This window comes from Melospiza melodia, chromosome 6 (genome assembly GCF_035770615.1).
Source record: "Melospiza melodia melodia isolate bMelMel2 chromosome 6, bMelMel2.pri, whole genome shotgun sequence".
In the NCBI taxonomy this organism is placed as follows: domain Eukaryota; kingdom Metazoa; phylum Chordata; class Aves; order Passeriformes; family Passerellidae; genus Melospiza; species Melospiza melodia.
Window position 1 is genome coordinate 57,879,536 of NC_086199.1, and position 24,460 is coordinate 57,903,995.

Sequence of the window (24,460 nt, forward strand, 5' to 3'; positions counted from 1 at the left end):
AAAATTGCATGGAAATTTGTGATATTACTTTACCTGCCAAAGCTGAGATTCAGATTTTAATGCTTGTGACAGCAAAGGGGTTTGTTTCCCTTTTTTTTTTTTTTCATTGTCTCATCATATGGGAAGAAAATGAGAATTCTTTGAATGGAATTGAAGGTGAGTAAACCCTAATGGTGATGCTGGGGAGGGGTGGCACTGCAGTCTTTTTGCTGGTTTTGTCAGAGAAATCAAGTTCTGTGTATAACTTTCCTCACTGATTTGTGCAAAGGTGTTTCTGCAGCTCTTATGAAAAGATGAAATTTTTACACAGATGTAAAGGGGTGGAGATGTTTTTTATTTTTCTCTCAGTTGTATTTTGCAATTGAATGGGTATTTCCTCAGGTTCCTGGGAAGGATTTAGGCGCTGCTCACTGCCAGAGGTGGTGGTCCAGCCTGAAAGGGTCGGTAAACTTCAATGAGGCAGCAAAGCTCAGCTTTTCCCGATATTTCCTGTACCACGACACAGCCTCTGGGAGCAGGAGAGTCACTGCCCGGGATAAAGCAGGGGGAGGTTCGGTGCTGGGCTGGCTGCAGGGCATCGGCAGTGCTGGTACCTCCAAAGCAAGGCAGCTGGCTCCCTCTGCTGCTTTCAGCACGCTCTGAGTCGTTTTAAGCAAGGAGAATTTGCCTCCCCCAAGTCCTGCGGGTTCCTGTATCATTGCACCTTCTGGTTTTAATATGGTCTCCTTCCACGGGAGGTAGCTACGGGGCTGTGTGCTCCCCCTTAGCTTAAAATCTGTGCAGACCTTTACAAAGATTAATATATGTATTTATAAGCTAGAATCAAGCTGTAATGTGGCAGCTGAGTGTAAGCATTTTAGGTAAGACCTCCATAAAACCATAATTACACCCATCTGTTTCCCTTAAGTACCCGGTAGAAAACAGTTAGCACTTATATATCTCTTGATAGCTCTCTCTCAATCTGGTGTTATGGGGAAAGAGGGAAGTTAATTTCCCCCTTTATTTTCTTGCTAGAAAAAGATGGTGCTTAAATTCAAATTTGTGAGAAAAGCAAGCTGAAAGTGTTTGTCAAAGGAGGTTGATTTGTAGATGGAGAGTGTCAACGCAATAGTTTTTCTCAAGTATCTCTAACCCTTATGCACCAATTATGAAAAAGACAGAAAAGGCACAATTCTAATAAAACTGTGGCCATATGCATAGATATTAACAATAAAAACTCCCGCATAATATTTCTTAAAAATATGAGCGATTTCATCAAAACTTTTGGATATGCAAAGTGCTGGGCAACTAGGTGTAAACTGAATTCTCGTTGAGAAGGTGCACAAACTAGCCCTGCCCTTATGGCTGGGCTGTTCTGTAATTATTTGACCAAATTATCTTCACCTGGGATAAATCAGTGAACACCTCAGTGGAAGAGGGGTTTTGGGGCTGATAAACTGACTCTGAAACTGATACATTTTATAAAGCAAAAAAAAAAAAGAGAAAATAACTGATTTGCAACATTATTGGGAAGGGGAAAAAATGGACTACAAGAAGCTGTCTGCTTGTGGGATTTTACCACTTACTGATAACCATTTTGGGGGACATTAGAGTTAGGACATTTGTTACTGCACACTTTAAAATATGGTCACTCACAAGGATTTGCCGATCTGGCTACAACCACGTTCCCTAAAGGTGAGCTCCTTGTTTCTTTTGTGAAATGTCCCCGTGTACCATAGCACTTGGAAGTCACTGAGGACTCTCAATGACTTTTGAGCTCATTTGAAGGAATACAGGAACCTTCCACAGCCATCCTGGGGCACTCCAGCTGGAGCGGGATGAGCTGGGGACCGGGCGGTGCTGTGGGTGCGCAGGGCCTGGTGTGACCCTGCAACTCCCCAGGGACGGTCCTGCCAACCTGGCAATGCCCGGGCCAGGCTCTCCTCATCCCGGCCATGTCCCGGGCCAGGCTCCCCTCATCCCGAGTGTGTCCTGGGCCAGGCTCTCCTCATACCGAGTGTCCCCCCTCATCCCGAGCGTGTCCCGGGCCAGGGTCCCCTCATCCCGAGCGTGCCCCGGGCCAGGCTCCCCTCATCCCGAGCGTGTCCCCTCATCCCGAGCGTGTCCCGGGCCAGGCTCTCCTCATCCCGGACATGTCCCGGGCCAGCGTCCCCTCATCCTGAGTGTGTCTCGTCAGGCTCCCCTCATCCCGAGTGTGTCCCAGGCCAAGCTCTCCTCATCCCAAGCGTGTCCCGAGCAGGGTCCCCTCATCCCAAGCATGTCCTGGGCCAGGCTTTCCTCATCCCGAGTGTGTCCCGGGCATGGTCCCCTAATCCCGAGCGTGTTTCCTCGTCCCGAGTGTGTCCCGGGCCAGGCTCCCCTCATCCCGAGTGTGTCCCCATGCCGGCTGCCCCTCCTCCCTCGCCGGCCGGTCCCGCGGCACCAGCAGATGGAGCTCCAGGATGCCGATTGCAGAAGGGATGAAGGGATGGCCGTGGAATCGCTGTGGAACGGGCAGGGGACACCTCGGCGCTCTCCTGCGGTGCTGCCCTTCGCCCTTTGCTGCGCCGATGAACTGGAACTGAGAAATGAATACGAGCGCTTCTCAGGATCTGAGAAGTCAGGTTGGCTAAAAGAAAGCAAAACCCCAAACTATGTTAAGCATTTAATAGAATGATAGAACCATTTGGTTTGGGAGGGACCTTAAAGATCACCGAGTTTCCATCCCCTTACCAGGCGCAGGGACACCTTCCACCAGACCAGGCTGCTCATGCCCCATCCAGCCTGGCCTTGAAGGATGGGGCATCCATAGCTTCTCAGGCAACCTGTGCCAGGTCATCACCACCCTCAGAGGTAAGAATTTCTTCCTGATATCCAATCTAAACCTACTCTCAGTTTGAAATCATTCCCCCTTGTCCTGCCACTTCACATGATCTTCCCTTGTAGCTCTTCCCTTGTAGCTCCCTTCAGGTACGAGTAGGCCGCAGTTAGAGCAACCCTGGAGCTTCCTCTTCCCCAGGCTGAGCAAACCCAACTCTCTCAGCCTTTCCTCATAGGAGAGGTGCTCCATCCCTCAGGTAAATTTGGTGGCCTCCTTCTCCCACAGCTCCATGTCCTTGCTGTGCTGGGGAGCCAGGGCTGGGTGCAGCAGTGCAGGGGGGTCTCACCAGAGCAGAGGGGCAGATCCCCTCCCTCACCTGCTGCCCACAGTGCTCTGGATGCTGCCCAGAACAGGGTTGGGTTTCTGAGCTGAGAGCTCACTCTGCTGGGTCATGTCTGTTTCATCCACTGTTTATTGCTTGGTGTCTCTGCCCAAACCATGCTTCCCAAATTTCACCTTTTGCTAGTGACCCTGCAGCTCTTAATACCAAATTATCACTGTCAGGGCTATTGAAGATACTGGCACTCATTAAGCCTATTCTGCATATTGTGTCTATTGAAGTAAAAGCTTCTGTGTATCCATATTTAGGCTTTTACTAGAATCACACTACTGAATGATAAAATACATAATTTTCCATCTCAGGGAACCAGTTTCCTCAGGTGTTGCTGGGGCGGGGTGGCTGGTGGCACTTTATCTTCTGCGTATTTCATGCCAGACCTTTCCAAAACAGAAATAAGTCTCTTTAGGCCCAAAGGAGAGAAGCAGGTGTACTCACACTTTACAGGATAAATATTTAGATAAATATCAAGGATATCTAAAGCCCTATCTGAAGCTTTCCCATGGACTTTCTGTTAGTACACACTTATGCTGGATTCTGTTCAAAGCACAGATAAGTAGCACAGAGCAGTCGGAGCTTTCTAAATTTCCCTTTCAGATAAAGAAGTTTAGATGTCACATGTCAAACGTAATCTGACCTCAGGGTTTTCAACCTAGTCTTTAACAGGCATTTCTCACCCTTGAGAAAATGCCTGGCTTTTGAAACAATGCCTCCTTTCAAGAACTTTGGCTTAATATTGTGGCATGAAGGTCAAGATTGTCTTGTACTGACTGACAGAAGCACAGCAGCTTTCACAGTGGTTCCTTTCTTCATATGTGGCTTTTACTTGTGCTTAACATTTTGAACTAGAAAATGAAGAGAATGGGCAAGTATCATTTTCTGTGTGAGGTTTTGATGTGTTTTGTCTTTTAGCCTCACTATTGTTGTCGTGTTTTCATAATACTGAATTCTTATTCTCCTAACTGATGCCCTTTATTTGACAGGACTGTTTACTTTTGTTGGTCTTAAGTTTCTGGCAAGGTACACAGACAATTTTGACTTGAACCTTTCAGTGGAAGGACACAGAGACAATGCAATGTGTCTCCTCTGTGCAGGCTACCAATGGAACAAACAAAGAACAGACCTGTACGAGCCAGGTCAGCTCAACCCAGACAAAATGAAGGTGAATTACAGCACAGGCAGGTTGGGAGCAACCACCAGGAGGGTGGAAAAGGTTATATCAGGGTGGTGATATTCTCAGGTCTGAATAGAGCTTGTGAAAGGAGCCTGCAGATTGTGCATGTGCAGCTGAGCCCCAGAGGCCGTTAGCCAGCAGACAGCTGGGGCAAATTCCCCTGGGAACAGCCCTGCTTGGGTGAGATTACACATCCTTGTCATCACCCCTCTGCATGAAGTCCTTCCACTCCTGCCCTGGGTGGCTGTGGGAGCTGGCTCTTCTCCTGCTTTCCTGGGCTGGGGCAGCATGCCAGGAATAATGCACTTGTTTGGCAACTGTGGATTGGAACATGAATCTGCAATGTGGGGCTCTTAGAGGAGCCCGTGTTGCTCTCGATTCACAAGCCACAGTGGTCAAACAAGCAATTTTTTTTGATGTAGCTGGCATGTTATGTGTGACCTCTTCTACTGGAAGTGGCCTTTTCTCAGAGGTACCTGAGTCACTCACTGTCACCTCAGGCTACACTTGCTGTGATGTATTTTTTTTCTCAGACTTAAACTGAAGTAATTTAGAAAGGATGCCTGGAAGGACAAGAGAGAGATGGCTTAAGCAGTAGGGCTCTCCCCAAACTCTCAGGGACAGCAAATGCTGAGGAATTGAAGTATACTTATAACATTCCTTTTTTCTTTTTTTTTTTTTATTTTTTTAAGTTGCCTTTTTGCCTGAAAGGCATTGCTTTTTATTAAATAAATCTTTGCAAAAGCTCTCTTAGCATTGGTACTTGTGGTCACAAGCCAGGAACAGAATTGGAGGTGATGTGCCCAAATCATTGTAGAATTGTTAATGGGGACTCCTCCCTAAAGCTCAATCCAAGCAAGGAAAAAGTCAATATCCCTAAAGAAACAAGAGCAGAAGTGGTCAAATTTTAGTGGGAATGCCATGAAATAGTATGCAAATCAGGGAAAACCCCATTTTCTCCCTAAATCACCACAGGGGCCATTTTCACCTGTTTTCAGGTTATTCTGGGGCTGACAAACACATCCCCATGTCTTTATGTCTAGGAATTTCATAACCCTTCTTCAGGAAAAAATAGTGTCAACTACCCTGGCACACAAGGAATGCAACCTACCTAGAGAAATGGAAACATCTGTTGCCTGAGCCCCTAAAAGCTCAGCTCCTAAATGGGTGAATATCTGACATCTAACAGGAAATTTTGGCAAGGTGGCCTATCTGTTTGAATTACAGTGGTTTCAAAGCTCTGTGTAATATGATATGAAGAGTTTGGGAGAATGTCTTTAAGCCTGGCTTTTTAATCTTCTGCTCTTTAGGACTAATTTTTTCTGAGGCAAATCTGGGGAGTAAGTGGTGGCTTTGGTAAGAAAATGCAGTGGGAGAGGCCACTGGGGTGAGCCAATTCCAGTCAGCAAGTGCTGGAACTCAGTGCCCTGAGGTAACTGGGGGATATTGCAGCACCTTCAGATTCCTATTTCATAATGTTTAATAAGCAGAATAAAAATACTTTTTAAAAATAGAACCTTTAGATTTTTTCTTTCCTGTTTTTTTTTTTTTTTTTTTAAACTGGAAAATCAAATCTATTTCAGTCAAATACTTCAGGCATTGGCACCTATGAAAGAAAAATGACATTATTTTTGGCATGGAAAGACTATTGGAAGATTTAGAAGAGAAAATGTATAGCCACTCCATGGATGCAGCTTCTAATGTGCTGATCCCCAGAGGTGCTGCCCCTTGGGCTGGGAGCTGCCTGCAGGCACGAGCACTGATGTAATGTTTGCTGCCTCTCCAGTGCTGATTAACTTGGGGGAAATAAATGCAATTAGTTGAAGTACCTTATATGTCATGCTCCTAATGAATGTTGTAATTTAAGAATAGTACTTAAATTTATTAGAAGCACCTCTTTAAGAGTATTGTTTTATTGGGTTTTTTCCTAAAATAAATTTATCTGGGTCTTAATAATTCCAATGCCAAGAATTATGCAGTATCTCTTACTGTTCCTCTTGTCCTGCAGAATTTTGTGAATAAACAGGATGAACAAATACATGACACTAGGCATGGATTCACCTGCAGGGTGTGTCCTGTGTGCAGGGACAACCTTGTGCCTCCATGTCTTGTGAACCATGGGTGGCTTTCCTGGATGGTTCTGAGTTTATTTACATGTCAAATGTGATTTATTGGTCATGGTGTTTGTTTTAAAAGAGTTAACAAGTAGAGAGTTAATTTATCTTACAATTATTAAATTGTAAGTATCTAGATTTTTCTGGCTTACCAGCTGAAGATTTTGGTATTCTTTCATATTTAACAGTCTGTCTGTTTTCATTATGAATTGAATTTGCAATAAAGTACAGGGTTTAATTTTGATAAAATTATTATTGGGTAAGGTGCATTGCTAACTTTCTCTGTTTGCCCATAATAATCCAGTTTATCCAGATATTTCAGAAGAGGTCATCTAAGAGTTACTTGACTGAAGCACAGCATGTTGGCAATATGAAATGACACCTTCTTAAATCAAGACATAAATAAGTCCTTTAACTTTACTGCTACTTTTCCCCCTCTTTCCCAATAATGTAGCAATGTCCTGATTATATGGCACTACAAACATTCAGATTCCTTGATCAAATCTTCTCCATAATTGTGCAGACCTTGATCCTACAAGGCCCTTGCATTCTTCACATAGAAGCTTTGTTTTGTTCTGTATTATTCATTTAAAGATGGTTTGCAGTCAGTTTATTTTGATATTCTGAAACCAGTAAACAGTGTCCATGTCAGGGCTAAGGCACAAGGGTTAGCTGCTGAGTCTGGCTCTCTTGCATAGCTGTTCTGGGGTTAAGATATATATACTTAGTATTCCAGATTGCTGATATTTTTCATAATCCTTGAGGAAAAAAAGAGTCAATTAATGAAAAGCAAAAATTTTTGAATTATGTACCATTGCATCATGCAAAAGACATGCTGTGAGAAGGTAGGATTGCATCTGAGTGTTTCCCAGCATTGAAAATGTGGCAGATGCATTGTTCCTCAAAAGTAATATGCTCTTCCTGAAATGCATTATTTACCAGAAACATGGGAGTTTGGGGATTTGGGTTGGTGTGTGGTGATTTTAATTCACCATCTGCCTCCCTAGACCCTAATAGCCTTTCATTTATTTCATATTCACTGGGGCATAGAAAATGCTCAGGGTGTCTAAAATATTATGTGGTTTAAAAAGAACCAGATAAAAGAAATTATAACTACTAACTATAGGGGGAATTACAGTGAAAAGTTTTTGAGTGCTTTCCAGGAGGATTCACAAGTTCAGACTTGCCTGATTTATTTCTACCTCTGTCCTTTCACAGTCACTTTTTCTGAGCCATTTGGGAAGCTTCCTTATCTGCACATTGCTCTGTAAGGGGTAGGTGTGCCATCTGCATATTATTGTAAATTAGAGGATCCATCCATCTACTATCTTAGATGAGCATGACTTTCCTGCAGGACTTTGTTAAATTGTGTAAATTTAATTTTCATATCCCTTCTGGAATATTGAACAAAACTAATTTTATGACTGTAGGGTTTGAAAGCAGAAGGGGCAGTAAGTTAATATAATTAATCATTGTGTCATTGCTGCAGAATAATGGACTAATTCTCTTCCTAATTTCCAGTTACTTATCATTTGAAATCTCCCAGGGAAAACAGCACTGTGTAGAAAGAACAAGGAACAACCAATTAAAGTAAGTGTTTTGTTTCATCATCTTAAGCAACTGTAACAGAACTGAGGAAACTCTGGTTGTGATTTATTAGTTGCATTTTTTGAGGTTTTTATATACAGTTAGATATTTGTATGAACTGCTTCATATGGAAAAAGTAACTAATTTCCCCATATTGCCATATTTTTGAGCATCAGATTTGCATTTTTAAAAAACAGTCAAGTACACAGAATAATTAGTTTGGGTTAAAATGAACAAAACAAACCATCTGAAACTCTTTGTTAAAAATTTTAGATATTTTTTTATGCCAACTCTGAAAAATTAAACTCGCCTGCAATTATAAAAAATCAACAGTGATCTGCCAGCAGGTCCTAATTTGGGCCTCTTAAACTAAATACTTGTGTTTTGCTTACAGGACTGTTTCAAATATTTATTTTACAGCTGATCACTTTAAATGTACCTACTCCCTGTCACTCATTTTGGTGTGGGACTGTGGGATCTGCTAAATCTTTGCAGGTTCAGGTTTAAACTGGCACAACTAAGATGACCAATATCTCTGATATCCCCCCCTGGGTTTGGAACTTGGATGATTTTAGAGAGAATACCAAGAAGGTGAAGGAGAACAAATAGGAATGAGGCTCTGGGAAATACTGGATCAGAGACAGAGCTAAGGGAGGAGCTGGGGAGAAAAAGCATCCCTGGAATGAGTGTGTGGAGCCCATAAAGATGCTGCTGAGTGCCAGATGAGGTGATGGAAGGGCAAAGTGGGAATGGAACAGGGAACAGGAAGTTTTGGCATAAGTGTGAGATAAGGCTCTGTGGGATGGGTAGGACAGGATGTGAATAGAAAAGAAAGATGTTTTGGCAGCTTCTGTTGCTGTACAGAGTTCAGCATCATTTCTGGCAGCGAGCTGGAAAGCATTTAAAGGCTGAGCTTTCAACTAAAAATTCTCATTAAGTAGAGGCCCAGTAACCCTGTCTAAAAGGTTAAAGCAAAAACACCAAACAAGGCAGCATTTCCTCCACTGTTTTTTATGTAAGTACAGCTAATTGAACTGAACTTGGAGGAAATACTAATTTGAATTTTTTTATTTTATTTCCTTGAACAGGAACTCAGCATGAGCTGTTTGTTAGTTTGAAGTTTTAAAATTTGGAACAACTTTAGTCACTGCTGAACCCAAATGAGAACCAAACTGAATAAGTAACATATTTAACTGTCTAAGCAGATGTAAAAATTCAGGATCAGTTTGTAGCAATTCTGCTTTCTGCATTTTTTGTTTTGATCCCACTATTCAATTATCCTGCCCAGATTTCTTCCAGGCTCCTGCTTTGAGTCAGGTGATGCTGTAGGTTGGAGAAGACCTTCTGGTGGGATGAGTTGGACAGAATTAATGTTGGGGTTTAGACCATGTAAATAGCATTCTTCAAAGTCTTTTTTTTTTTTTTTTTTTTTTTTTTTGATACTGCTCAATTGCTGCTTCCATCCCCACAAGAAGCTTCAGGAAGGGTGCAGAGGAATGGCCTGCCTCCTGCCATTCACTAGGGAGATTCTCTCTCTCTCCATGTGGTGCTGTGCTGCAAAGTCAGCTGTCCTCACTGCCTGATTGTCAGATGAGCACTGCTGTGACAAAGCCACTTGGAAAAAACAGGTATTGTGTGGGTTTTCATCTGGAGCTGACATCAGGGGTTTTAAGAAAAAAGCTGAGAGATTCATATAGAAATTGCCATGCAAGAGTTCATGCCAGTTGTGTTGTTAGCCAGCTTAAATGCTGCACAAGCAAGCTTTTGGAGTTTGATTTTTGCTTTCCTCTGTCTGGAGAACATGGTGTCAAGCACCCATTTTTTATTTTAAGCATAGTCTCAAAGACTTGATTGTTCTTTGATCCTAGTGCTGTGCTGAAGGTAGTTCAAAGTTATAAGGAGTTATGTATGCTGTGTCTTAATGAAATGCTTGTCTGAAATTGAACTGATAGCCTGCTGTGAAAAAATCAATTTGCCATCAGCAACTGAATGTACTTGATGCTCAATTTAGTTCACCCAACTATTCCACGTTTGTTCCCTGTAGTAAAACAAAAGGGTCCTGAGAATTAATTACAGTGTTAGCATCTGCTCATGGCAGCTTTGCTGATACACTTGGTGGAATAAGATACTTAAGGCAGGAGGGAGATGGAGTGTAAAGTTTTTCCCACTGCCATTTCTTATGCAAATATCTTTTAAAGGATAGGCTCCTCTGGTGTTTCCTGTACTTTTTCTTTTGGTTTTAGAGCACTCAGTTGTGTTTAAAACTAGCAAGTGCTAATTGCTTCCAGATAATTTGTGTTATGCCACTTTTTCATAGTTCATATTTCCATAACTATTGCTGGCTGCTCAGTGGAGTATTGTTTATTTGAACTTTTGGAATGGCATTTCTTAGTTTAAAGTAAATCCCAAACATTTTGGGGTGTCAGTAGATGAATGAGAAGTTGCTGAAATTGCAGGTTCCTGAGATTCCCAATGTTGGATCTTGGGTTAGTGTAATTCCAACCTGCTGTGCCAAGCACACTGTGGAGCAGCCTTGAATTCTGGACAAGAATACTTTTGTCTTGTGCAAAGTGTCTTCTTTGACAATTGCACCTATTTTAACATTAAAAATTGTCAGTGTGCTCACATGCCAACCTAAACTGAGGTTTTATTGTGCTAAACAATAGAAACTGAGCTGCAACACAAGCACACTAAATATTAATAACTTTAGGAATTTAATATTTGATAATTTTTTATTTTAAGTCATATTCAAGTAAATAAATCTTGATCATTTGGTCTAGCAGACAGATCAGGTCAGATACTTTTTGCTTGGGCTTTTTTATTTTTTTTTTTTTTTTTGCTGAACCATCACAAGGTATAAATTATCTTTATTGGAATGCCTGAGAAAACATGATCTCTCATATCCAAGAGATTTTTATTATTTGTAAGTTCTGTCATGTTGGATTTGAAATGTGTTCATCCACATCACTGTATTTTGGAGAGGATCATAGATTTCTGTGAAAGGGTGCTTGAAATTTAATCTTGTCCTCTATGATTGTGATGCCTGTAGTGGTGGTAGAGTTGTCCTGTTTGTACTGGAGAATGATTTTACTTGAAGTAATTATAATAAACCCCCTAAATTTGGTGAAGTAAAACCAGGTTCATTTCAATTGTCTGTCCATTAGGTTGCCATGTACCAAATGCTCTTAACTTCTTAACTCATAAGAAGATTGTTGAAGCAGTGCCTGACACTGGTCAGGTGTTAATTACTGGCAATTATTATTAAAGCAAAAAGAAAAATATATAAATTAAATATGTAATAAATTAATACTCTTATAAAACTGGAGTAACATAGTGTAACATTTAATATGCACACCTGCATATCTTGTTTCTTCTATCCTCTAGAAATTTAACTGAGGATTCAAAGAGTTTTTCTCAGCAATGGAAGAGCATTTCTGTATTTTGCAGATATGCTTTTTTAGAACATCACATGGCATGAAATTTAAACTCTCTGCATGTAGAACAGTTTTTGAAAGAACATTTGCTGCTCCTTCAGAGCGAACACATCCTCTAAATAATTATTTTTATATCTACTTAGCAAGGCCATCCTAATCAGGAAAAATGTCATATATCTTTATAAAAATAAGGTGGTTATTTATTAAAAGTGCTGCTGAGAATGACTGTGATCTCTTTAGACAAGAGCAGATAGGTGAATTTAGAACTAATGGTTTTTATGATTCTTGAATATAGTTCTTCTCAAGGAATATGCTTCATATGTTTGGCAATATTAAGGGGACAGACAGACAGTCCTATCATTCTATAATTTTTACAGTAGATGGTAATTGTTACCTTGATAATACATTTTACATTTTTTACATGAGCTGTAAGACTTCCAAAGCAATTTTTGCTATGTTAGCTTTGGTGCACAAGGTGTATGGAATCTTCTGATCTCCATTCCTTGCATGTGAAATAATTGTCAAAGAGAAGTGGTTTTCTTTTGAATACTTCAGCAAAACAGAAATGGGAATTTGTATGTGCTTTCAATTTGCTAGGAAGGGAAACAATTAATTTTTTTTCCCTTTTTTCTTTGGTGTGGGAAAAGTATTCCTCATAGCCTAATATTTAATACAGTTGGGAGGAAAACTGTAAGTTTTGTACACCACTTAATTTCTCTAGACATTGAAATGTCTTCACCTGGAGAAGCAGCCTATTTTGTGTCTAGCATTTTTCATTAGAGGTACTAATTAGCAACACATAACAAATGATGCTGTTATGCATTAATACTCAGAAGTGCATGCAGGATGGATGGATCCACATTGGACCCATCACTGAAATTGGGGACACCTGCTCTCAGAGCTCTGGGCAAGATGCCAACTGCAGAAATGATATTGAAACAGAATATATTGAGTATTTAATATAGTTTTAAATAGAGGTTTTGTGGATTATTTTGAAGTAAGCATCCTTTGTGTGGTTGCTTGTACTGCTTGGAATTGGACTTGATTGTTCAGATTGTGCCAGGTAGAAGCTACAGTGGAAGGGTGGGAGGAGTATTGTCTTTATCCTGTTTGGTGTCATTAAAATATAGAATATTTTGTTACACTCCTATTTAACACAGATCAGTTTTCAAGCCAGATAATTGCCCTGATTAATTCCTTACTACACTTGTTTATCTCTATGGCAAAAGGATATTTCCTTCAGCTTTAAAGGGTCTTCATTACTTTCCTTGATTTGGGGTAGCTACATGCATCACATTGCAACCACCCTCACCTTCATTTATGGTAGCAGAAGGGCTTCAAGTCCACCTTAAAATACTTCAGGAGTTGAACTCGTGTGTGTAGCTAAGAAAAATAAATCCAACAAGGTCCTTCTTTCAAATAACCCCCTCTCTGTAGACCATGGTAGGACATATGGGGCACATGCACACATAACAAAACTCTCTTTCTTCTCTTCTCATTTTAGTCCAGCTCAGACATTTGCCAGATATTGATTTTCCCCCTAAATTTTCCTAAAATAATCAATTATAAAATCAAGTTAAAGTTATTATTTATGAGGTTACAGCACAGCTGCTAATTTTTTCATGCTCCTGTACGTACCAGGAAACCAACTACATGGACATTTTATTTGTGAGATGTTTCCATTTTGGTGTTTCCATGTTTGTTGGCTGCGTTGCACTGAAACAATATTTTCCTCTGCTTCCTTAGCCAAGGCAGAAAAGTCTTGATTTGAGCTTGTCTAATTTCTCATGTTTTTAGCAAGTAGGCATAGAAAGGTAACAGGGTTGGATTTTTTAGATGATTTCTCTTTTCATGTATTGTCTGCCAACCAGAAGTTTAGATTGAAGGTAGGGAATTATATCAGAGCAAGTCTTTAATAAGCCATCACAACAGGTACATAAATGGTATTGGAGGCTGTTCCACTGCCACAGCCCAATGCCTACTAAGATAAATATTATGTAAGAGGGTGGTTTTTACCTGAATATCTTATTTCACTTACATTAGTTTTTTTACAATGGAAACCACTCCATATTCTTTGTACAGCAGTCTGTACAAAAATTCTGCAATAGTTTGTGTGTAACTGAAAAACTTTTAGGGGCCTTCCAGCTGAAGAAGTTTGGAAGAAGTGCATTAAATTTGATGGCAGGCAAACTTTAAGGAGGAATATAGACAATTGTATTGGATGGGAAAAGTAAAGTAACAGTAGGAATTAAGTATTATTTCTCTTCAGTAAATAACTATTTTACAGCAGTGCACAGGATTCACATGCCTCTGTTTGTATTCTTAAATTTTGATAGATTTCTGCATTTTATGACTGTTCAAACTGCATGTTGATTGCAGTGGAAATGAATGATGTTTGATTTAGTACCACTGAGTTTTCATTTTCAAGGAATACCTTAAGTAAAATGTACCAATGTGGTATAGTCTGGAAGATCCTAGGAACAGTTTTCTGTACCCTTTTCCCCCTTTCCAATCCTTGAGAGCCAGTCTTTGAGATTATAGATGTTATTTTGAGATTTTTGCATAAAGTAGATAGGTGAGCATGTGTTTGTGTGCACTCAAACATGTGTGTTCCTGGGAACTTTTATATTTAATGTAAAAGAGAGATTGGTACCTTCCCAGTTCATAACAAAGTATGGAATTAAGAAATACATATATTTGATTGTGGCAGAAAAGCAAACACAAAAGAACAGCACTGAAAACATGACAGCAGGGTTAACATAACTTTTAGGGAGAAAGGCATGATTGGTTGCTTACCTTTTCCTTCTGCTTAATAGAATTACCTCATTTGTGACTTTGCATTAAATTCTGCCTTACTGTCATGTAGAAAAATAATTTTTAATTAGTGTTACCTTTAGTGCATTTCAGAGGCCCGTTGAAATCTGTAATTACTTGCAATTTTATAATTCATTTTAAGTACATAATGACATAGTTGTTTACCTATGTAATCTGTGTACTGGTATGTGACTTCATGCAGCATAGAATGCTTTTTTTTGCAGACCTATGTTTAGCTGATGTTTGATTTAATTTTTTTAATGATAAACCTTAGATAGCTTTTAAAATTGAGATTTTTGTGTGTAGGTACTGAGTGACTGGACTGTTTTGATTGGTATCAGACAGGTTTGAGGTTGGCTTTACATTTAAAGCTAACTTTATACAAGTTATAGAGTATTCATTATGAAAGATTTAATACTGAGAATACCAAGTATCAGTACACAGAATACCAAGAGATTTTTCTGCAATCATGTCTAAAACACTTTCTCTTTTATATTTTTTCTGGGAAAAATGTTGAACTGGATGCCATGACTTGCAAATTTATCCCCATCTCAATGGTAAAATCAGTAAACATTTGATGTGAAAGGAAGCAATATTGATGATTTCTGAATAGAAATTCTAAAAGTCTTGGTACAGTGGCCTCCACTTTTCATCTGAGGTCACAGCACCTTTTGTGAAGGACAGCTTGATCCTCTCTCTAAGCTAATAACAAAGGAAATGTAGAATAGAGATGCCACCTTGTGGGTGAACTAAATGATGCAGTAGATTGTTCAAAAAGTTTAACAAATAGATTCTATGTATTTGTGACTGGCTGCTAGAAATTGAAGTTGGTTTTTTTTAACATTTAGATTTATTTTTGGAGTTTATGTTTGTGAATTTTTTATGAAGTATCTAAGTAACAACAGTTGGACCATTCTGGGATAGGTGTTAAATGGCTGCTAAAAATCATGCTTGTAGTCAACAGATAATTTTGTCATCAAATTCAATGCATTGTTCCTAATGTTTTGAAGCACAATTTTAATGATGTCTTCCTGACCTGATTGGCAAAAAACCCTCAAAAACCAAAAGCAAACAAATCAAAAAACCAACATCAAAAAAAAACCCAAAACAACCCGACAAGAAAGGGAAGATTTTGCAGATATTCCCTGTATTAAAACAAAATGGTGATGCATTCAGGTTTCTGTGCTGGAATCCTCAATAGATGCCAAGATTAACACATTATATGGGTTAATTTGTCATTCTTAACTGCATGCCATGGGATTTCTTGCAGCATTCAATGAAATACCAGGTGTCTACAGACCTTGGTTTTGAATCACCTTTGCCTTGGGCAGGTTTATATAGAATGATCTGGATTTTTAGGGCTTTATTTTGGTGTTTTTTGACTCATTCAGTGGTAATGGCCTCTCACAGCTGCTCTATATGGGAAACACAATTGAGAGAAATGGTACTGATACCTCTATTCTTGTACAGATTTTTGGAGATTCACTAATTTTGCATTTTGCTTTGGAAGATACATGTTTGCTGTGCATCCGTGTTTCTTGCATAAGAAGCTTATAAACTCTTCAGGATCACTTAAGCTTGTTTGTGGCATTCTGAATCTTTGTCGTGACACTGGTGTAAGAAACACTTTCTGCTTTTTTAAGTTACTATGAGCACCATCGTGTTCTTTGGCTTTGGATTTATTTCTTCCTGGTTTGTCTGCAGGTCTTAGGATGATTGTCAAGGTAACTGATGTAAATACCTCCGTAGGATTCTTCTTTTCCCTGAAATTTGGTTCAGATTAGGCAAAGGCAACTCCTGTCCTCTCCCTTTTTCATGGCCAATTGGATTAATGCAGGTGGGGGTTCTGCTGTGCAGCTGAGCAAGTCATTGCTGGCAATTAATTTCTCCATATGTGGCATCTCAGATTAATTTATAAAGGTATGGTTTTACTATTAGCCAAGAGATAGAGATTTTATTTGGTAGCTGGAATGGTAGATGAATTCCTGACACCTGGCCACAGCTCTGAAATCTGCTTCTTGCTGCTGTGCTGCCCCCATGAGCTGCTGAGAAGGCTGTGGGAGGCTGAGGTAGCACAGAGTGAGCTCTGCTGTCTCAGGGCTCTCCTGGGGGCTGAACAGTAGTGTGGTGGCTTTTCTTGGCTGATGTTGACCACAAGAGGTCAAGTGTTAAAAAAAAAAAAAATCTGTCATAGCACAGTGTAAAGTATTCCTAGCCTGAAGTTCTTTAAGGCTGTTCTGTGTTATGCTCTGAGTTATCTGCATTGGGCACCCTTAGGAAATAAACAATGACATCAGAATCACCCAAGAAGTCAAGCAATAAATGCCAGATGCAGATTAATTTTTGTGTATGGTTGTACACAACTTTTAAGCATGCCAAGCTTTTAATAACCCCATGCCCCATTATTTCAGTGGTGTTTATGTATATTTAAACACTAGTGCAAGAAATTAGCATCATGTTTGCTGGTTCAAAATCTATTCCTGTCTATTTCTAATGTCCTATAAAAGAGTGCTTTTGATTTGAATGATTTTTCTCTTCTATGGCAGCTGAGTATTCTGAACTTAATGCTTTGTGCCCTGCTCAGAAATTATAGGGTATACAAAAAACTATACCCTGAAAAAAAATTATACCCTGAAATTCATTCAAACATTTAAAACTTATTATGTCTAGCAGAGACAGATTTAAGATTACTGAGTTTCTGGTTGAAGTACTCTGAGTAGAAATCCATACTCCATTAGGTTCTGAAACATTATGTGACCTTAATTTTCCAGGTATTTTGCCCTTCAAGTTGAAGATAGTATTTTAATACTATTTAAGTCTCCTGAAGAGCCTTGTAATATGATAGGCTTAAGTTGTGAAATATTTGAGCAAAATAAGAGATAAAAAAGTAATTTAGGATTTTGTATTTTTTAAAATGTGTAGCAACATAAAGATATGCATAAAATGACACATTGAAATAGGTGATAAAGTTTGCATTTTTTGGGTGCATTTTCCAGTGAAATTATGTGTGCATGCAATCAACCATATTTCTTGTATGAAGGTCTTTCTTTGCATTTGACTATTTTAGGCAGAGGCATTTCCAGTGATACGAACCTAGGGATTTGTCTTTTATGTTGTGGTGTACTTCACATAAAATTCTACCTGCAGAGCAGATGTAGGATCACATCTCAGGAGATGAAAGAGAATTTCAGAACCAAACTTACTTTGTGTGGAAAAAAAAAGAAGAATTAGATTTAAAAAATGTCCTACAGAACAAGTTAGGGGATAAATTTGTTTTGCTATTAATAAATGCAATGTTTTCTTTCAGCAATATTAAATAAAAGGAAATGAAAATTATCAGCAGCTGGTGGTATGCCCAGCTCCATGAGATGTTAGAAGTGTACCTAATAAATGACAGCAATGGCTTCTGATATTTTATCCCCTCTAGCATAATCCTTGAGTGCTCCCATGGCTAAGCAGTATGAGAGAGACAAAACACATCAATGCCGAAAACCTGGAAAAAGGAAAGAGTATGTAATTGACCCATAAGGGCGCTTATTCTGGGTGTGAAATTATATATTATTCATGTGTATATTTGTATATTTTGTAAGTGTGTATCTCAATGGTTATCCTAAGTTTTGGTGGTTTGGGTTTTTTTTCTGGTCTAAAAATCATGTTTTATTCATATACACCAAGAAAGTGTTAATGGCAGGGTTTTCTGTGACTGTGTACAACACTGGTTGTTATTATATTCTGTAACAACTTAGCGTAGGTTGTCTTACCTAAAGATTTTCATTAATTTGTCCAAAATGTTGTTGAATGGACCATCCTTTTGACAGGCCTGTGTGCTGATGGCTGCCTAGCAGATTCTACAGTGTCACAATGTGGGTGTCAGCACTGAGACCTTTCTCAGTCACAGCTTCAGGTTGGGCATTCTAGCTCCTGAGCACAGGAAGGAATGTAAAACATAACCCAGCAGGCAACCATTAATTGCATTTTGCTTGTCTGAGCTGCTGTTTGCCTGCTCCAGGCTGCCAAACACTGAGCTTTTCCCACAGATTTCATTAGCTGTTGCCCAGTCCTGGGGGTTTGCTGCATATCTGGGATCCTTCTCTGAGAGCTGCAAGTGCAGTGGTTGGTGCTGGCTACTAAACTGGGTCTCAGTGGCTGGTCCAGTTTTGGTGAAGTCAGAATAAATTCCTTTGGCTGACAAGACTGCCAGTTCTGGTTTTTAAGCGTTGCAGGCTGCCTTGGCGCTTGGTGAGTGTGAACATTCACCCTGTATTTCTGCCAAACAAGGAGTAGGACAGCTGTGAGTGCAGAAAGGCAGCCAGGAATCTTGAATCGGAGCTGTGAAAAATGATGTCCCCTTTAGTCTGTGCTTGTGGGTTTTATTTTGCCAAAAACTGCAAACTTGACCTCTGATTTGCTACATTTTACTAACTAGCAACTGCAAGCAGTTTAAAAACGGCTGTTTCAAATGATTCAAGATTGTATATTTGTTGATTTTTTTTGTTTCATCTAGAAAGCTGTGAAGTTTTCTGTCTACTTTACTATGAGTAATTAGCCCAGCACTCTGAAATGCACAGAGTGAAGGGAGGAATTTAGGAAGATTGTGGAAAGGAAAATGCCATCAGAATATGAAAAGGTTAAAAACTTATAAAAATTTCCAGTGTTGGTGGGGTTAAAGAAAGATCTTTGTCAGATTTCTAGAAGTACCAAGTATACACCATAACACATCCACTTACTACTTAGAGTTTTCTTGAGTCATAATGTTTGTAATCCCATTAGTCCTTATTGAGAGAACAAGCTTCAATCTGGTGCTGGAAGGATGAATCAATTTATATCTTTCAATTTATATCTTGCTCTTAAAAAGAACTAAATAAACTTGTGGCCTCTGTTTCTGTCATTAGCAGAATCTCTTCACAGTGTTATGTCACTTGTAATTGTAATCTTGTAATCTCTGTGGTTCTGCATGGCAAACACTCTCTGGCCTTCTCAAACAAAATCCAGTTTTCCTGTTCTCCACATTCCAATCACAGATAAAAATGTTTTATCCCATAAAATATTGGGCAAGAGTGTTTCTATCTATCACTTTACAAGAGAAGAACAAAACTAAGCTTTATCTTTGAAGAAATAACACGATCTTGTCCTTTTAATAGAAAGAAGAGATCCTTTGCCTGTGAAAATTAAATCCTCCACAGTTTGTAGTTGCTTTTAAAACTCCTCAGCCTGACAGTGAAATTGTGTAATCTGATAATAGCATGCCTGAGGCTTGTTGTGATTTTTTGGGCAGTGGTATTAGCAGATGCTGTGCTCTGTTGATTTTAGTCACTTAAGGGTTTCATCCTGAGCCCACTGACCTGAGTGTAAATGCAGTGTGATTACTCTGACTTCACTGGAATTACCATACAAATTTTGGGGTAACTGAAAACCACATTTATTTAATCACACTTGTAGTTCTGCTGTGGGCTTTTCAGAAGTCACTAAAGAAAGAAAGGCACAGGTGACTTTTCTCATCTCTTTGTGACAGCTTTCTTAATTCAAAGAGTGTTTGCTGCTGACCAGTTGTTAGAATTGCCATGTATCTGTCTGTGTCTTTGTACTGATGACTCAAGGTCTCTCTGCTAAATGCACACACTGGGTGACTTTCCCTTGTCTTACAGCCAGTTTGAGTTGCTTTAAGATTCCTGTGCCTTGTCACTAGAATTTCTCTTTATTCATGAACCTTCTCACTGACTTTACAGGCAGTTTGATATGAATATATTTGAGTGTCTGTGGTTGGATGCAGTAATTTGACATGTTCTAGAAGTGGTAAGTGGTTGGCGTTGGTAGGTGGCCATAAATAAAAACTAGTGAAATGTAGGATCTAATCCCACAGTCATTTTTCCCCCTCTGATGCTGTCAATGGGAGATCTGTCTTTGTAACAGGGACTAAGTCATCAGGATTGTACAGAACAGAAATTTTAACTTGTTCACAGCAGATTTTATAGCACAAATGTCTTCAGTGGCACAGACGTGAATGTTTCCTATTTAGTGAAGGCTTTTTCTTAACTCTGGAGGCTTTTCAGACTGACAAACCAAACTCTCCACAGCAGACCCTTCACTTTTTTCTCTTATAATATAATAAGAGTAGTTTAATGCTGAGCCTCATGTACTTTTTTCCTCCTTTATTTTACTGACCAAAGAAATTTAATGAGAGTCTTGTGTCCCTTTGTTTCTTGTGGTTCTCAAAATCTCCCCTTTCAGTATTTTAAAACTCCAAGTAAAAGATGCAAATGGATGAAGGTGTTAGAGATATCTGTGTTAATAACTACTGACTGCTACTCATAACTGGTGATTAAGTAGTAACCAGTTTATTATTATAATCCCTGATAATAAACTGGCTCACTACATCTTTTATGCATCCTTGGGGTAATTTAGGGATAACACAGAAATGCTAAACAAAATCAAGAGGAGAAAAAAGGGAAGGAGAATGAAAGAGGTTTTTGAGCTGTTTTTTTCCTGGTACAAGGGGGCTGTCTGGGGACACGTGTGAAAGCAGGATTTTAGGTGCGTCCAGGCTTGGAGGACCTGCAACACACAGAGAGGAGGGTCACCCTTGTCTTCTGCCTCCTCTCCTTTGTGATTCTGATCTCAGTGGCCACAGAAGAAAGCAAATGTGTTGGTCTAGGAGAGAAGGTCTCCAGAAGTGTCTGACCTAAGCCATGGCTTTCTCTTGGCTTGGAATGCCAAGGTCTTGTGCTGGTTTTGTCACTGAGGGCAGGGCTGGCCCAGTACTCCAGTGATTCTGTTCCCTGCTCAGGTAAAATCTGATGCAGCTGTTAAAGGGCTGTGGTGCTGCATAGGACACACCAGGCTCTGGGAATCTCTAGGAAAGAGTTCATGTGCTTTCTAGGAATTCCTAGCCTGCTTTCTAGGAATTTACCTCTCAGCTTTCCAGGCATTTGCACTGCGTTTTCTAGGAAATGCCAGCTTCTGCTTTCTACTTACATTTCCTCATAATTTTCCATTATTTCCTCGTGTTCTTTTGTGGTTTTGGTTTTTTTTTCCCCTTTGCTGCATCATGATAATTTACCCTCAATTTACAGGAATTGCTTATGTGCCTTCTGGAAATTTCCTCTTTCATTTCTAGCAATTTATCTCTGGTTTTCAGTAATTCTCCGTGTCTGCTGGCTATGAATTTAACATCCCATATTTTGTGAATTTTCTTTGTGCTCTCTGAGGAATCTCCCCTCTAGGCAGGTAGCCTCCACAGATTTTTGCTCTGTGCTTTGTAAGAATTTACTTTGCATGTTCTAGAAAATTTTCCTTGTACATTCAAGGAATTTCTCTCTGCCTTCTAGAAATTTTCTCTGTGCTGCCTAAATTTTTCTCCTGCAAATTCAAGTAATTTCCCCTATGCTTTCTAAGACATTCTATGTGAGTTTTGTAGAAATTTTACACCGGTTTTTGAGGAATAAACCCTTTTCTTTCTAAGAATTTCTCACAGGTTTCCTTGAATTTCACCTTTCAATTTCTGGCAATTACATCCTGTTCATTTAAACTGAGGGTACAAACACACTACTCACAAATGGTTATGTATTAATTTATTAACTAGTAGAATCAACAATTTATATGGTTTATATCTCAGGCTTTTTGTGTTGACCCTTTACTTTATGCAATCTGGATTGAGGTCCTGGCCCTGTGTTTTCTTTTCTAGGTGCTGCTCTTTTTTAAGTAAAATTGTAGGATGAAGCCTCAGTGTGCATTCACAGCTCTTGCAGTACTTGTCTTCCTGTACCAATCATTTGCCATGTAATAATATTTTAGAATGTTAATTGTGATAACTGACGTTATCTTAATTTAACAGATAAGGAAAATTGTAGCAGGAGGGTGGTGTACTTCTCATCTCCCAAAGGAGCTTAGAGAAGATTTAATTTCTAGCTCAATTTAGAAGCAGATATGCCAAGAGTAGAAGAGAAGAATCAGTAAGGGTTGAACCCCAGCTTTCTGGTTTTCTTTGGTTTTTTAATCAAGTTCAGATATTGCAGATGCTAAAAATCATGGAGGAGTTGAAACAAAATAAGATCTAGAATCTTAGTTTCTAATATATTGGCTACATAACTCCCACCTTCCAACACCAGAAAGTTTAAAGTGGGAGCTCCCCGTTCCCAATTTTTATCCCTGATGGATGCTATGTCTCTTGGCATGTCCGCCTTGACCAGCAACAACTACATACAGTTTCTTGGATCGCTCACAGCTTTAATTTTGGTCAAAAGCACCGACAAATACCTGTGGGTAGGGAAAAAAAATAACTTCAAATTGCTCTTTGGTGACATTGTCAATTCACATAGGAAAAGAAAGCAGAGTGTACATGTAATAGGGAAATGCCTCTAGATGCTGAAAGCTGTCACATAACAATTCCTTCTCTCTTTCTCTGTTTGTGTCACATGGTATTAAAAAGAGACAGGTATTAATCTGCTCCTCCTGTACAACTTTAAGTTGTATAAAATGTGCTTTTATCATAGTTACCTAGAGTGGTTAAGGCAGATAATTCACTACTGGAGTGTTTGAGATTTTTATCTATCCATGGGGCAGTCTGCCACACCATTTGTTCATTCTTTAATTGGTTAATTAAATATGTTATAGCTTCTAGCTTCAGAGATTAATAAAAGCTTGCAAAATAATCTGGTAAGTACACAGAGATGGGGTAGGCTTTGCCTGGTGTCTTGCCCTATGGTTCTGACACCCACAAGGGTCTGAGAAAGACCATATGACTCTCATGAGGGGATTAAAACATCATGAATAGAAAATCTTAATCAAAAGCTAATGTAAAATTGGTATTTTTCTTTTTCCTTTTAAAATTTTTTTAATATTGGCAGTAATCTGGATTAAAAGAGTTGTAGGCCCCTCCCTAACTTATTGCATTGTTGATTTATTTATTCTGAACTCATACCATTTTCTTGTGCCTAGACAAAAGGTTTACGAAGGTGCTTGTGAAAAAGTTATTTCTCCTTTTTCTTGAATTTTCATATTGATAATATTGAAGAGAAAACCCCATATTCTTTATTGATTTATCAACAGAACACTTTACTCCAGACAGAATTTTTTAATACAAAAATTTTGTTCAGAACAAAATGCAATATAAATTCAGGATTTTAGCCGCTCTCTAATGTTTTCAGAACATCTTCAAGAGGACAAAAAGATTTTAACATATCATTACGCTTATCTCTTTTTTGTGTTAGTTATCACATTTTTTCCCTGGTACATTTCAGAGAATCAAGAACTGTAATAACTTTATCATATTACAGTTAAAAATTTCTTAGATAGGAGGATAGTAAGAGTATTAATATTGTCAGAGACTTAAATATGGAAATAGGGTATTAATCACGTTTCATGTAAATTGCAAAACGTAGGCTATTGAGTGAGATTAGAAGTTATCTCATGATAAAAGCACTCTATCAGAAAAGAACATTCTCTTAAGTAGTTTTTGTCTCCATGTAAGTATTTTGTACTATTGTTTTCTAATAAGTCATCTGTCATTCAAATAGAAAAGTCCTAGGTCTGGGAAATGAGGGGCTAGGATGGAACCAAAGGGCTTAAGGATGTTCAAATGACATCTGAGATTATCTCTGAGGTGCATCAGAGGCAATGGAGCAGAGGAGATTTTGCAGGATGCCAGCTGAAAACCTGCTCCTTGTTTTCTGAGGGAATGCAGGCTGTGCACTCTCAGCTCAAGCCAATGCTCTCCATTTTCTTGCAGCTTGGATCCTTCTTTGAGCTCACTGATGTCCCCCTGTGTCTGCAACGCCAACACCCTCGTGTCTCCAGAGACTGAGGCCCCCCTTGCCAGAGGTGAGCAGTGCTGCTCTTATCACTGCTTGGGGCAGCAGCTCAGTGTGGGGAGCAGGTGCTTACTGAGGAATGGTCCCAAATTTCAGCACTCTGATCCCTGTCCTGCAGCCAGATGGAGGCAGTTTCCTGTACCTCACTTGCAGTAGCCATTCGCAATGGTAGAATGAGTCTCTTTTATATAGGTGGGCAGCTTGATGGTACTCCAAGAGTTAAAGGCATGTAAATCCCCCAAAACTTGCAGGGGTTGCTTCTTCTCTGTTGTCTGCTGTGGAGGAGCTGAGCTCTGGCTTTCTTGCCTGGAAATGTTTAGCTAAACTTTCCTCC

The 24,460-nt window shown here is 39.4% G+C and overlaps 1 long non-coding RNA gene across 1 annotated transcript in view; it reads left to right on the forward strand.

The window, feature by feature from the left end:
• The first annotated feature begins 9,588 nt into the window (after window positions 1-9,588).
• Window positions 9,589-24,460, forward strand: part of LOC134419396 (uncharacterized) — a 313,894-nt gene continuing 299,022 nt past the window's right edge. Inside the window, exons 1-2 of the long non-coding RNA XR_010028034.1 lie at window positions 9,589-9,700; window positions 24,045-24,136. This is a non-coding gene — a long non-coding RNA (uncharacterized LOC134419396). The remainder of the gene's footprint in view (window positions 9,701-24,044; window positions 24,137-24,460) is intronic.